Genomic DNA, 15,004 nt, shown 5'->3' with positions numbered 1-15,004 from the left:
ATGGATGTTTTAGTGAATTTCCATTCCGTGAAATAGCACTCTCCTACAATGACCAGCATTTGCATGAAATATTTGGGCATAGTTTCCTGAAACCATGTGGCTAAAGGTGATAACTGAAATATTCCAGTGTGATTTAAAATCTAGTCAGGAGAGTAGTTTCTATAAATGCCATCTTTTACATGAAAAAGCACCGACTCAGCAGAAAAGCCAACACTGACTCACCTCACCGATTTAGTATTAACACACTAGAAAAAAAAGTAAGTTACAAAACCTCCTGCTTTTAAGCTAAAATTGTGTCGATTACACTGTACACACAAACATCTAATAAATACACGAAAAGAAGGATTTTTGACGTGTAACATTATGCTTTATTATATTATGAAACATTTTCAGTTAAAAGAGCAGCAAATCTGAATTTTTATTTATTTCATAGGCTTATGCCAGTGCACATGTGTGCGTGTTTGTTTTTTGATACATAAGCTGTAAGCATTTTTTGCTACTGTGGTTTTGCATAGGGAATTAAAATGTCAGGAGGCTCTCTAAAATTTCTGGTGGAAAAGAAAAGAAAAATACTTTGCATCTGGAAAATTGCTAACCCCTTTGATTTACTTCTCCTCCCTTTCCCCTGTCACATTCCAAGCTTTTTCAGATGAGTGAAATGTCAACCTCCTTAAAATACTCTTAATTCATAAAGGCAAAGTAAATTAATTGAAATGAAGATGCCTCCCATGGCTTGGATCACAGCAAGGTCTGCTCTTTTATGCTCTTAGAATCTTCCCTGTGGCTCCTCCAGCCTTTAGGAGTATGCTTGGAAGCCGTAAAGGCTAAAGGACAGGAATAAGTGAATTTTAAAAATTAAATTTCAGAAAAAAGTACTTAAATCCAGTGTCTACTTCTCAGTGGGAAAATATTTACAGCAGTTAGACATCTTTTGTAATAAAAGTTTAAAATCAAGCAGATGATGAGTGATGTCCTAAACAAACATTCCTTGACTTCATAATAACTCTCTTCTTTATTTTGTGTGCTCCTTTTTAGTGTTCTTCCCAGGACAAACTTGTTCAACTTTGGCCCTGAGAATTATGCTTACATGCAGGAGCTCTTGTTAAGGGATTGTTTAGGCAGCTGTTAAATATCCTTCATGTTTTAAAAGAGAATGACTTGTTTTAATATATTGATATGACTGGTCAATAGGAATTTGTGAACTAAAACAGAAAAGGAAAATGTAAGATTTTCTTTTTAAAAATTCCCCAATTGGGAGGCATGGGGGCTCAGTTGGTTAAGCAGCCAACTTTTGATTTTGGCTAAGGTCATGATCTCACAGATCATGAGATCTGTTCGTGAGATCAAGCCCCACGTCAAGCTCTGTGCTGGCAGCACGAAGACTTCTTGGGATTCTTTCCCCCTCCCTTCTGCCTCTCCCCCACTCATGTGCACACACACACACACACACACACTCTCAAAATAAATAAATTTTAACTTGTTTTGATGTTTACTTATTTTTGAGAGAGAGAGAGCAAGCAGGGGAGGGGCAGAGAGAGAGGGAGACACAGAATCTCAAGCAGGCTCCAGGCTCCGAGCTCACAGCACAGAACCCCAGGCAGTGCTCAAACCCATGAATCATGAGATCACGATCTGAGCCAAAATCAGATGCTTACCTGACTGAACCACCCAGGCACCCCATAAATAAATAAACTTTAAAAACAAATAAATACTCCCAAATTAGTAGAGTTTATGTTCATTTTCTTCTGCTGTCTTAATTGAAATTTTAATGTCCCTTGGCTAATACATTATATTTTTAAAATAAGGGACAAAACTCATTCTTTTTTTTTTTTTTTTTTTTAAATTTTTTTTTCAATGTTTTTTATTTATTTTTTGGGACAGAGAGAGACAGAGCATGAACGGGGGAGGGGCAGAGAGAGAGGGAGACACAGAATGGGAAACAGGCTCCAGGCTCCGAGCCATCAGCCCAGAGCCCGACGCGGGGCTCGAACTCACGGACCGCGAGATCGTGACCTGGCTGAAGTCGGACGCTTAACCGACTGCGCCACCCAGGCGCCCCGGGACAAAACTCATTCTTGAATCCAGTTTGAATTTCACTTCATCCTTAAGTTTTCCTACTGGAGAACCTACCAGAAGGGAACCTAAGGGAAGAAGTGAAATTCAAACTTGATCATCTCCTAGTTTTCTCATTATATTGTAATAATTCATTGGAGTTTCTGTAACTCAACTTCTTTCAATTTTAACAACCTTTTTTTAATTGAAGTTCAATATCTGCAATGCTTTGTATAAATTTAATTTAATCAGCACATTCTTTTTTTTTTTTTTAATGCCTACAGTGTGTGAAGTACTTTCTGGGATAATAAAATAAATAATAGAACTATGGTTTTTGTTCTTGATGAGTTCACAATCTTCCTGGACAGACACACCCATAAAGTTTGTATCCTCAACCATGCCTCACAATTTATGATGGCAATAAGAATTGAATGCATTTTTTTGTGTTAACATTCTGACCTTTCCTGTTCATTGGCTGAATTTTATTACATATTTAAATTACCAAAATATAATAAAATGAACTTCTGATGTAATAGGATAAGATAAAGCTAAAACAAAGAATGCATAAAATGCACTTCCTGAATTTTCTCTTGCTGTTTCTGAACTTAGCTTAAACTAAGTTTCATATACTAGAATTCATATCACTTACAAAAATGTTGAACTTACTTGGGCGCCTGGGTGGCTCAGTCGGTTGAGTGTCGGACTTAGCTTGAGTCATGATCTCACGGTCTGTGAGTTTGAGCCCTGCATTGGGCTTTGTGCTGACAGCTCAGAGCCCGGAGCCTGCTTCGGATTCTGTGTCTCCCCCTCTCTCTGCCCCTACCCTGCTCATGCTCTGTTTCTCTCTGTCTCAAAAATAAATAAAAACATTAAAAAAAATTTTTAAATGTTGAGCTTACTTAAGAGAGGAAAAACTAAGGAGTTTATAATTTACTTTTGGGGGGGGCTCAAATTATTGACAGTATAGAACACTGGGATTTTTGGTCCATTAAGTGGTTGATCCTCTTGGATGTTTGTTCCCATGACATTCCCATCCCCTATTTGCACCTTCTGCACATTGTTCTTGCACAGATGGTTTACAGGATGGTTCTTGTACTCTTTCTCCTGAGCAGTTTGGTTAAGGTTTGGTTTTCATGAGAGGAGCTAAATTTAATGGACAATGAGGTAAGATTTGCTGTTTCTTTCATAAACATAAAATGAAATTTCAGAAAACAGTTTGTGGATTTTTGAAGATATGTAATTTACTTAAGAATATTAAATAGTGATTCTTTCTTATACAACTTCTTATGAAATCAGAAAAAGAAAGCCACTGTAATCTTTGCCCTCAGTCTTGACAATGTATCTCAAAAGAATCACAGAGTTACTTAACCTATATAACCTTGAGGAAACTCATGAAATTGAGTATACAAATTACTGGAGTGTATTAGTTTCATCATTTCAATAGGCTGTTGATTTTTTTACCTCCAAGGAAAGGGAGGGAGGGGCATACCTATGCAGTGAATACAGTTCTTACAAAGATGATATGTTGTTTCCTTTTAGTGTCTTTACTTTCTTGTCTCAAATACTAGCTGCGTATTTGCATAGCACCTCCCTGTGTTTTATATAATGCTGTTTTCTATATAAGGTTGTAGTTTTAGTCTATCAGCAGCTAAACAATGCCTTGGCTAAAAGAGAAGTGGAAGGATCAACTATAATGTTTGTGTAAGCTCTTTGACAAAGTTAAATAATTTTCTAAACTTACCAGTGACCTTGCGTTTGTTTTTCAATATTTAATTGAAATAGAATTGTAAATGATGAGTAATGGTTAGATATAATTTTTAACAATTAATTTGGTAATTTTTTATTTGCTGCCAAATATTTTAGGAGAAATAGAGAAATGATCTTATTTTTAAAATCCGAGTTGGGCTAACTTCTTTTTTTCTCTGATTGGAATATGCAGATGTATTTTTATTATTTAAAACATAATTGCTAATTTTCAGCCACCTCTACTTTAAGAAATTAGGCATCTAAAATTTCAGCAGACATTATTTCCTTATAGCTATTCATATTTTGCATTGAAGAAACTTTTTGTAAGGAAATCTATTTAATAAAATGCTACATTAAATAGTACTTTTGTTCTTAGCCTCAGAGTCTCCTTGCATATATTTTATACAAGCCGGGCAGTAATGTCACTAACAATCCAAATGAAAACAAAACCAGAAATGAAATGCTTAGCAGTAGAGTCCTCACTGACGGCAGGAATCCTCAAAAACAGGTTAAATGTGATTCTGGTTTTCAGGGTATAGAAAATGCTAAAACAGGATTTTGTTTTGTTTTGTTTTAATAACTCTCCTTTGTAAACGAACATATTGCCATTATTTATCCTAGAAATATATTACAAAAATGGTGAACAAGTCTTCAAGACATGGGCTAGCTAATTCTTCAGTTTTACTGCATAAAATAAGACAGGATTGAAAGAAGCTTTTTCTTTCCTTCCTAGCCTTAGAATTGTATATCACTATGCATTCTTTAAGTTCCAGGGGCAAATAAATGACTTCACTTGAGTATTTCATCATGACACTATTTTATAGCATGTCTGGTTTTAGAGACACTACTTACTGAAGTTTTTCATGCATCTTCACAAAATATACACTTGTAATATTTTCTTTACTTATTTACTTTAACATACACTTTAAAGACTTAAGAGAATAACTCAGAATAATCACCAGCATTGTCAAAACATGGTAAGTTTAGTAGAAGGCAAAAGGAGCCCCCTACAGGCTGTTTATGCTGTCCAAAGGGTGGACGTGATTCAAACTCCCCAAATCACTAGAACAGGTTCATAACTTATGTGGGAGTGGAGTTAAAGAAGTCGGAGAGAGTCCATATACTGAGATGCAAAAATAGATCCTTAGTTTCACTAACCCTAGAATGAAACTTGGCATTTTCTTGTACTTATGAATATGGACAACGAATCTCAGTAGTATGGCAGTGATTTTTGTCACCAATAAAAAGAAGAGATATTTATAGATATCTTGAAATAATTATAATTTAAGTTTATCACTTGATCAGGATAGTTTTCAAACTTTTTTAGCAATTGTCAAACTACATCAAAATTAGGGTAATTTCTAGCTCTCTTGTTGGGTCTTGTTGTTTAATCTATCAGTAAAGATGCACAGACACTACATCCTGGAATTAGTTTTATAAATATTTGGACACCCGTATTTCAATATGAGTGGTTTCCCTTTTAAGCCTATTCATTTGATGTACTGAAATACATTCTCTAAGAAGGGGTTCTCACAAGACCACCAAACTGCCAGAGGGCCCCATGGAGCAAAAGAGATTAAGAAAACATTTTATGCACCAGTGTCATTTCCCCATATCAAATAATTTTTTTCATCCCAGAGGATGACCGTGTGTTATGGAAGGGGTACATAAAATAGGGTACATAATAACTCATCAGATTATCTCTTACTAGCAGAGGGTAGGATTGAAAGAGAATGGGGCTTTTTAAGGCAGGCAGCCCCATAGCATTCATTGTTGAATGACTGAGGCAATTTAATGAGGATCACTGAGAAGCTAGGATGCATTGGACAGGAACTAGGTGTTTGGGAAGAGGGCGAAATGTTTGGGTAGTATCATGGAAAGACTATGGCCTTAGAAGTTTTAGTTCTTTCATTTTTTAACTTTAAAGCTTTAGGCAGATCATTCAATTCCTCTGAATTCTAGTTTTCTCATTGGTTAGTGAAAAAGTTACATAAAGCTTTAAGTTAACAAGCCACCTTCACATTTATATTCTCCTCTGACTTCACAGTTTTCTGACAATGGACATTATTATCATCTGCATCTCACAGATAAGGTAACTTACGGTCAGAGAGTATAAGAAACTTCTAAATCCAAAGCCTCTCCTTCTGCCTTCTTATCCCATAGGCTTTCCTTAAACTTTGAAGAAAAAATAACTGAAATATACATTTAAAAATAATTTATTGTGGTCTGGGAAGTGCTTAAATGACATCCTTTTTTTTTTACAGACTCTAATTTTTTCCTCCTATTGAGTCAATGTTAATTTTTTCTTCATTTTTTAATCTTTAAATTCAGTTTTCGATTAACAAGCAAAATTATTGAGAACCTCCTTTGTGCCGAAACCTTAGAGAAACTAACATTCTGGCTGGAGAGGTGAAAAGGTATAATAAAAAGTAGCCGCAAAATGACATGGAAATGGCTCATGCAAGTTACTGTTGGAAATTCAACCCTTTGTAAATCATGGAAAGCTGAAAAGAAGAGGTGTCTTGAGTCAGACATTGAAAAATGAATGGGGTGTGGGGGGGTGCCTGGATGGCTCAGTCAGTAGAGCATGCAACTCTTGATCTCAGGGTTGTGAGTTCAAGCCCCACCTTGGGTGTAAAGATTACTTAGAAATAAAATCTCAAAAAAAATAAAAGGAAAGAAGAAAAAAAAGAAAGATGGATAGGAACTTACAAGAGTACAACATTTTACCTCTTTTTCTCTGAAGGAGAATCCAAATCCATTTTGAAAAGCTATGTTCATGCTAGTTGGCCTGGTCTGAGCCTGCTTGGGATTCTGTCACTCTCGCTCTCTGCCCCTCCCTGCTGGGGTGCGAGTGTGGGTGCACTTTCTCTCTCTCTCTCTCAAAATAAATAAATAAATAAACTTAAAAAAATGAGACAGGTGTGCTTGTTAAAAAATATTTGCAAATTTTTGCTTATATCATACCACAATTTTTCTCTAATTTTAAATATTTATTTTCCTTATTTTAATTTTATTATTTTATTAATTGGACCAAAGTTCTCAGACTCAGCAGAGAAATAATTTGTTTTATTCAATAACGTTTTCCAAGTTTCTACTCTCAAATAATTCAACGAATATGTGCCAACCTCATAATATTACAACGTGGAAGTTGTGAATAAATGCAAGCCCTGACCTTTGTGTTCAGGGGATATTCACTTTAGTTAGATGGGGGACATTTGCTGAAAGTTGCCTAATATGAAAAGAGAGCATACATATTTTAATAAGTTCTCTCTATAAATATATAACAAAAAAAGGGAAAAATTCTAAGTACCACTTCAAAATACACATCTGCAAAAAGTTGATAGAAAAGTTCAATAAGAAGAAGATTTCAGCCTGATATACCCCTTGATCTCTGACCAAGAAAAAGAGAAGATTCTGAGGTCACTGCAGGAAAAATACTCCCCACTCTATGAAAGGGAAAAGAAAAAGAAGCTGCAGCTGGGTGTTGCTTTTGTGTCTTTAATTTAACCCTTTATCTGCCTCAGTATGGCCAAAGCTTGTCTCACTCTATACAAAACTCTGGCCTAAATTCTATAAACAGAGGTTTAACAGAGGAATTGCCCTCTTATCTTGATGCCTCTTTTCCCAGCTGTGAAATTGATCGATGTTTTTAGAGCCCCAAGAAGCCTCCCCTTGTTGATATGTTTTCTGGTTCAAAGGGGAGAAAAGGCAGGAGAAAATTATTCTGAGAAATACCTTAGAAGAAAATTTTAATGACCTAGGAAGAGAGCTATATAGCTAGACATTAGTCAGAGGGTAAACCGTTAATTCAGTTCATGTAGTAAGAATGAAAATAAGAGGCAAGAGAAAATTTACTAGGCTCTTGGAGTTGTGTGACTTAGATTAACTTTTTGTAGCTCGGTGAAAATTTCCTAGATTTAAAATTGTGTAATATTTCGATTGACTTTGGGTGTGATCACTAACAATTTAGCAGAACAGAATCAAGATTCTGATCCCAGATGTGTCACTGATAATCAGTGCCACCTCACCTCCTGGTTCTCAGAGTTCAATTCAATTCAGCAAATATTTATTGAGTGCTTATGGCTGCCGACTTTTGTAAGTCAGACAAAAATAATGAGATGTTAGTAAAATGTGACAAGTCTCGAGTAAGACAGCACTACTTACAGAAAGCCATTATCATCGTTGGCATTTTAAACAGAAGTTCCACTTAATTGCATTAATAACACCAATAAGGTACCTTGCTTTGAGGTACAATAACTTCCACACTGGATTTTGATTTCTATCTGCTTGCTGGATACAAATCACAGTCCCCAAGGTCTGACTTATGAGTAAAATAACACCACCCCCCCTTTCTAGCATCAGTTATGCACATCCTTAATAGCTCGCCTGAAGGACAGCATTAGCCATTATATAAACTAATTGGGTTAATTCTGCTCTGGAATTTAGGCAAATAATGTAACTGAGATAAACAGAGGGTCACTTATACGTCTACTTGTACACATTTATCTACACTTCTTATTTATACTACTAAATGCTTAAAACAACACTAGGCTATAAATTTGCCTTTTCTTTCTGATTCTCTTGGCAGGGTTTCTTACATGCTTAACTTTTAAAGAGTGGAGTTCGGTCTCCTCTCAAATAAATAAGAGAGCAGTGGAAGGAAAAAACTGCAGCTACAAAGTAGTTCTAACCCATTAAACGCAGATGGCTCACAGGGGGTTTAATCATCAGGAGCGAACACACATCACGCTGAAATATAGAGCTGTTTTCTATCACTTGTTACCATTTGAATGTCTGTCTCAGGAAAGTGAATTCCATATATCTTCCTGGCCATCAGTTGCCCTTTGAATACTCCTCTCTCTGATGCAGCTAGATTTCTCTTCAGAACTTACTGAGATGAATGAGCTCTTGCCACACGTAGAAGTGAAAGAAAACATTTCTTTCTCTGCCAGAACAGATGAGATTCGTCATTAGGAGAATGGATTTGACCTTGTAAAGTGGACCAAAGCAATTAACAAACAAACCCTTTGGGGCAGATCGCCTTTATCCTAGTCCTCCAGCAGATTTTTTTTTTTTTTTTAATGCACTCACAGTTACATTGCACAGACTGTGGAATCTGCTCACCTGAAAAGAATCCAAACTGTGGGGTAAGAAATCATCCCTAAGAGATAAGAAAAAATCTCTTTCATGCAAAGAGTATTTCATGGATGGACACTTAAAACATCATATAGATTTAACCCATAGCTATCATACATCAATTATCAATGATCAGAAATCATTAAAAAGATCCATAAAGCCAATTCGATGGCAATGTATAAACCAAAACTAGAGATAAGCATTAGAACCTATTATAAAACAGTGGGAAACTCCATTTGAGGATGATTTATAATATCTAAGGAAAAGATCGGCTGCATTTTGCATCTCTCTCCGCAGCTCATTAATTATCTATCAATTTCCTAATTCATGATCTCTTTTCTATAGTTTCTTGACCTGACTCCTTATCTTTCCCTTATTCTTCTTTTATCTATTTTCCTCCTTCCCAGAACTGATACCTAGCTAAAACCCATTCTTGATGTTTAAAGTCTGAGTGACATTCAGGAAAAGAGCAGCTACCAGTCGCTTCAAAGCAGCTTCCTTGCTTTGCCTGGAGTGCACATTCAGCCGATGCTATTAAAGTGATTGACGTAATCTGGAGTAAACCCAGCTGATAAACCACAGAAATGCTGCTCATCTGTGGACCTGCAATACTTTGGTCTTTTGCTATTTCTTTTGTCTTCCTGACTTTGTAAACCATTTAGCAATTTGGACACTTAGATACAGATTAAAAGTTACTGTTTTATCCCACAAATAAGAAAGTCAGTTCAAGGCATTTGTAGAAAGGAATTCCTTCTAAAAAATTTGTGTGTGTATTTTGCTTATTTTATGTTTTACTTGGCAAAATCTACCTTTGAAAAGCAAACAAAGTATAGGTAATGGTGAAGGATATCAGACTAGTAAAAGATCTGAGATCTCAATGCATTTTTAAAAATTCAGAAACTTTACAAAATGTGTTATGAAGAGAAATATTAAATTCACTTATTTTATTATTACTATTATTAATTATTATTATTTACCAGTAGATGGCACTGCAAAGGTGTAAACAAGCGGTCTACACCCATGTGATTTGGGGGAAGAGAGGATCATCAATCATGCTCACTGGTGTGCAATGCCTTCCACTAGCCTTTCTTTCATAGGGAAAGTGTTGTATCCAAGAGTCCCAACAGGTGTGTGAGGGAGGAACATAAATTCATGAACGCTAATTTTATTTATCAAAACAGGGCTTACTGTGTGACAAATGAGTAGGTCCTCTTATTTCCTTTTTCAGATAAGAAAACTGAAGCAGAGAGAGGTTAAGATTACCAAATGTGAGGCAGAAGGTAAAGCGGTAGGACAAGGATCGGCTCAGGTATCTGATATCGTTGTGCTCTCTCTGGTTTGCTCTCTCTTGATTTACTAACATGGATTATTTCTTCATCTATTCAACACACTTGAAAACCCAAGGTATAGAAGCTGATAGATTCCCATCAGACTAGAGAATCTTAAGGGCAAAGAGGTAATATTGAGGGAAAACAAAGAGGTCTTCAAGAGGGAAGGGATATGGGGGCACCTGGGTGACTCATTTGGTTAAGTGTCTGAACGGCTCAGGTCATGATCTCACTGTTCATGGGTTCAAGCCCTGCACTGGCCTTCCTGCTGTCAGCATAGAGCCTGCTTCAGATCCTCTGTCCTCCTCTCTCTCTGTCCCCAACCCTCTATGCTCTCTCTCTCTTGCAAAAATAAATAAACATTCAAATATTTTAAAAAAAAAAAGGGAAGGGACTTATTGGTCTATTAAGAAGAAACACCATTAAAGAAGAGGAGAGGATGCCATATGTAAAATTCACCACTTCACAACCTTACTGAGATGCTGCATATTTTTCAAACATATATTCTTTAAAATTTTTTTAAGTTTATTTATTTATTTATTTTGAGAGAGAGAGAGAGAGAGCACAAGCAGGGGAGGGTCAGAGAGGAGAGACGAATTCCAAGAAGGTTCTGCAACATGAGTGCAGAGCCTGATGCGAGGCTTGAACTCACGAACTGTGAGATTATGACCGGAGCCGAGATCAAGAGTCGGATGCTTAATTAACTGTGCCACCCTAAAACAAATATTCTTAATATGGTTCAATTATATTTTATTTGTAGCCAGTGTAGAAAATACTTTAAATACTTTTAAAACTTAATGAGCAGATTATAACTTGGTCTGTGTCAGACATCATCCACTGCAGTAACTCTTGCCTCCCCTTTACTTCGGGCATCTACATTCCTCGTGACGGCTCAGAGCCTCAGCCTATCCAGAATTGTGCCATCATGAAATCGGGAATCCCAGCTTCTCATTCTCTGGCAGTACCCTACGTCATTCAAAAGCCTTAACTTAGTTTCTTCCATGTGCCTATTATCTACCTTCACCGAATCCTCCAGTCCTTGGAGGGTTCTTTTCTGACGCTCTCTTCCATATCTACTTTCTTTCCTATCCCTCTTCCACCTCACAGACCATCCTGTCAACTACTCTTTGGCCAATACCGTCAGAGGCCTGCTGTTTTCCTGTTATCACACCTGCCTCCACCTGGGCTAATGAACTCGCTAAAAAGGAATGTGTGCAGATTAGCTCCATTAAAAGAATGTATACTATCTCCACTAACGTGTGTCTTTAGTCCCAAGGGGAGCTTTGCATGGCTAAGTACAGTCATTCCTGCTTCCTATTTTTGGCCATAAACATTATGAAGCTGTCTACCCTCTGAATCTTTCACCTTTATGCTCTCCCACTTCACTGCACCTTCTTCACAAGAAAAAAAGGAAAAAGAAAGCCTTCCTAAGGCAACTGTCAATTTCTTACCACTACCGCTACAAATATACTATATTCATAAGTGGTTTTTCCTTCTGATTTATTTTAGGGAAAGAGATATTCCCTTTTTTAAAATAAATGTTTATTTATTTATTTTGAGAGACAGATATATGTATCTATATATATAGAGAGAGAGTAGGGGAGGGGCAGAGAGAGAGAGAGAGGAAGAGAGAGAATCCCAAGCAGACACCATGCTGTCAGCACAGAGCTCTATGCAGGTCTCAATCCCATGAACCATGAGATCATGACCTGAGCCAAAATCAAGAGTCAGACACTTAACCAAATGAGCCATCCAGGCGTCCCGAGATATTTCCTTTTTAATTCTTATCCTCATTTTGCATTGTATCCCTTCCCATCTTGTCATTCTCCTGTATGTGTAACTTCCCCTTTCAGCCATTTACCCAATTTCATTTGTTAAAAAATAGTAATAATAAAATTTGGTAAAACAATCTTCATGCCTCTTCACTGCTTCCAGATTTGCCCCAAAATGTGCTATGAATGTATATCTGCATTCTACATCCTTACTTTTTCACTTACTCATTATTCAAACCTCTGCAGTAGGTTTTTGAGTTCTACCAATCCATGAAAATTACTTTTTTCAAGATCAACAACCTAAATCCAATGGTCACTTCTCAATTCTTCTGATCAATTCTGTTTTGGATTGAATCGTGTCCTCCTAAAAGTCCTAACCCTCAGTGCCCATGGATGTGGCCTTATTTAGAAATAGGGTCTTCATAGACTTAATAAAATTATGATAAGGTCATACTGAATTAGGATGGTTCTTAATACTAATGCCTGCTGTTGAAGAGAGAAATTTGGGTATAGACAGATAAGGAGAGAATATCATCTAATGATGAAGGCAAAATTTGGAGTGGTGTGTCTGCAAGTGAAGAAACCCCAAGGACTGCCAACAACCACTTAAAACTAGGAGAGAGGTGGGGGACAGATTCTCCCTTGGAGCTGCCAGAACTGCAATGCCTATCAACACCTTGATTTCAGACTCAATATATTCTAGCTGTTTTAAATTACTAAGTGTGCAGTACATCGTTACAGCAGCTTGCAGAAACTGATACAAACTCTCAGATCCATTTGGCACTTCTGATTGTGACTACTCCTTCCTGCTCAGGGGAGCCTTCCATGTGGGCTTCTATGGTACCACACTCGTCCAGTCATCCTATTCCTTCTCCCTCTTTGCCCCAGCCCACTCTTCCTCTATGCCTAAATGTCGGTGATTCTGGGTGCTCTACTCCATCGTCTTCTTTTCTCACTATCAATATTCTTTGCAGATGTTTTTACTGCAGGAAAAACAGGTCTATGCCCTTGACCGCATTCTAGTTCTCCCTTCTGAGGAGTAGAGCTATGTATCTGATCACCTACTGGCATGCTCCAGTAGAGACACAGAAAGCTCAAACCGAACATAAAACTGCAACCCACTTCTGCTTTAAAATAGTATATGAAAATATTAAAAATATGATATTTAATATATAATCATATATAATTAATAGAATTTATGTATGTATGTATGTATGTATGTATTTATTTATTTATTTATTTATATTTTTAAGAAATCTCTACACCCAACATGAGGCTCAAACTTACAACCTCAAGATCAAGAGTCATACGCTTCACCTACAGAGCCAGTCAGGTGCCCCAGTAGAATTTATTTTTACAGCACTTTTATGTTCTCACAAAAATTGAGAGGAAAGCACAGAATTCCTATGTATCCTTCCTACTACTAACATCATCTGGCATTAGTGTGGTATATGGGTTACAATTGATGAGTCAATTTAGATATATTATTATTCCCTAAAGTCCATAGTTTACATTAGGGTTCACTCTTGGTGTTGTTCATTCTATGAATTTTGACAAATATATCTACCATTACAGTAGTATACAGACTAGTTCTGCTGCCTTAAAATTTCCTTTGTGCTCTGCCTATTTATCCATCCCTCCATCTTAACCACTGGCAATCACTGATCTTTTTACTGTTTCCATAGTTTTGCCTTGTCTAGAATGTCATATAGATAATTATCCAGTATGTTGCCTTTTCAGATTGGTTTCTTAGCAATGTGCATCTGAATTTCCCCTGGGTTTGTGTGTGTGTATGTGTGTGTGTGTGTTTGTGTGGTTTGATGGCTCATCTTTTTGTTAATAAACAATATTGGGTGGATGTCATACTGTTTATCCATTCACTCAGCAAAGGACATCTTGATTGCCTCCAAGTTTTGGCAATTATGAATAAAGGTGCTGTAAGTATGCATGTGAGGACTTTTGTGTGGACATAAGCATTCAAATCATTTGGGTAAATACCAAGGAGCACAGTTGCTGGATTGTATGGTAAGAATTTGTTTAGTTTTGTAAGAAGGTGCCAAACTGTTTTCCAAAATGGCTACCAAAATGGCTACTACATTGCGTTCCCACCAGCCATGAGCAAGAAGAGTTCTTATTGCTCCCCATTCTCACAGCATTTGGTATTGCCAGTGTTTAGGATTTTGGCCATTCTAATAGGCATATAGCGGTATCTTATTGTTGTTTTAATTTGTAATTCACTAATGACATTTGATGTTGAGTATCTTCTCGTATGCTTCACTGGTAGAACTTTGGTGAGATGTCTATTCAGATCTTTTCCCCATTTTTGAAATTGGGTTTTTTGAATTGTTGAATTTTAGGAGTTCTTTGTATATTTAGATATTTGTCATATGTGTGTTTTGTAAAGATCCTGTTCTCCTTTTCTATAGTCTGTCTTTTTATTCTCTTGACAGCATCTTTCACAGAGAGAAATTTTTAAGTTCAATGAAGTCCATATTATCAGTTTTTTTTCCTTCTGAATCATGCTTTTGGTATATCTAAAATGTCATTGCCAAACCCAAGGCTACCTAGATTTTCTCCTATATTATCTCTGAGGAGTTTTATAGGTTTGTTTTTTACCTTTGGATCTTTGGTCCATTTTGAGTTGATTTTTGTACAAAGTGTAAGGTCTAGGTCTAGATTCGTTTTTTTGGTTTTTTTTTTTTTTTTGCGTGTTGATGTCTACTTGTCCCAGCACCATTTGTTACAAAGACTGTCTTTTCTCCCTTGAATCACCTTTTCTCCTTTGTCAAAGGTCAGTTGACTACATTTGGCTATGTCTATTTCTGGGCCACCTCTGATTTTCATCTTCTATTATTCTAACTTCCCCACTAGAAGCCTTAGGGATTCTTTACTCCAGTCTCTTCTCTCACATAGTCCTGTGCTAAGCACTTCCCATGTATTACTTCATGTAATACTACAGTAATCTTG

This window comes from Neofelis nebulosa, chromosome 8, assembly GCF_028018385.1.
Source record: "Neofelis nebulosa isolate mNeoNeb1 chromosome 8, mNeoNeb1.pri, whole genome shotgun sequence".
NCBI lineage: Eukaryota > Metazoa > Chordata > Mammalia > Carnivora > Felidae > Neofelis > Neofelis nebulosa.
The sequence above is the reverse complement of the archived record's forward strand: the minus strand, read 5'-3'. Positions refer to the sequence as shown.